Source organism: Phacochoerus africanus, chromosome 14, assembly GCF_016906955.1.
Source record: "Phacochoerus africanus isolate WHEZ1 chromosome 14, ROS_Pafr_v1, whole genome shotgun sequence".
In the NCBI taxonomy this organism is placed as follows: Eukaryota; Metazoa; Chordata; class Mammalia; order Artiodactyla; family Suidae; genus Phacochoerus; species Phacochoerus africanus.
Window position 1 is genome coordinate 40,173,901 of NC_062557.1, and position 971 is coordinate 40,174,871.

The 971-nt window shown below is 42.3% G+C and overlaps 1 pseudogene; it reads right to left on the minus strand.

Moving 5' to 3' along the window:
- Window positions 1-405: 405 nt before the first annotated feature.
- LOC125115323 (uncharacterized) lies at window positions 406-495 on the minus strand (annotated as a pseudogene).
- Between the last annotated feature and the right edge of the window lie 476 nt (window positions 496-971).

Below are 971 nucleotides of genomic sequence, written 5' to 3' on the forward strand. Positions count from 1 at the left end.
GTAGGATTCATTGGTGTGTGCAAGGAGAGGGCAGTGATGAAGCCCTCAAGAGTGCAGGCTTACCATTTGTCCATAGAGCCATGGTTAGGGATATATTTGACCCTACAGCCATTCAGGATGAGCCACTTTTCAGCTGCCATGTCTTCCAATCCATCTTCATTATACTTAATAAAGCCCCATTTTTTGGAGGTGTGGATCTTCTGGTGACCAGGGAACTTGAACTGGGCCTTATGTAGGACCTCAGTCTCATGCTCATGGCTCTACAGCTTGATGCAATGGACACGATGACTTGGAGAATATAAACCCTTTTCACTGTGCCCTGGGGCTTTCTGAAGGACCCTGAGCACCTGTCTGGAACTTCGACTGGGGACAGCAGGAAGTCAGACGTAAATGTCCACTGGAAGGGGTGATCTCCAGCGTCCCTTAGGGCAACCCATGCAAGCAACAGGCTGCATTACTCTACTGAGGAGGCTGTTGTTCACAGTCATTGGGCATCATCATTTTCTTACCTGTGTTTTTGATAAGCAGGAGATAGAAGTTTTTATGAAATCCTAAGTGTCATATCTTTCTTTTATAACCATTACTTTTTGCCTCTTTTCTAAGAAACCTTTGCCTATCTGCAGGACATGAAGATATTCTCCTACATTCTGTTCTAGAAGCTTTACAGTTTTAGCTTTTAGGTTAGATCTACGATTCATCTCAAATTAAATTTTATGTATTGTGTGAGATGGGGTCAGTGTTCATGTTTTTCTTATATTGATAGCCAGTTGTTGAAGCCACACCTATTGAAAAGACTGCTTTACCCATAGAATCGCTTTAGTTCCTCCTTGAAAATCAAATGACCCACCCATTTAAATGTGGATCTATTTCTGGGCTCCCTATTCTGTTTCATTGAATGATATGTCTCTCTATGCCACCATGATGTCTTGATGACTGTGCACCAACTTTTATAGCAAGACTTTAAGTTAGGT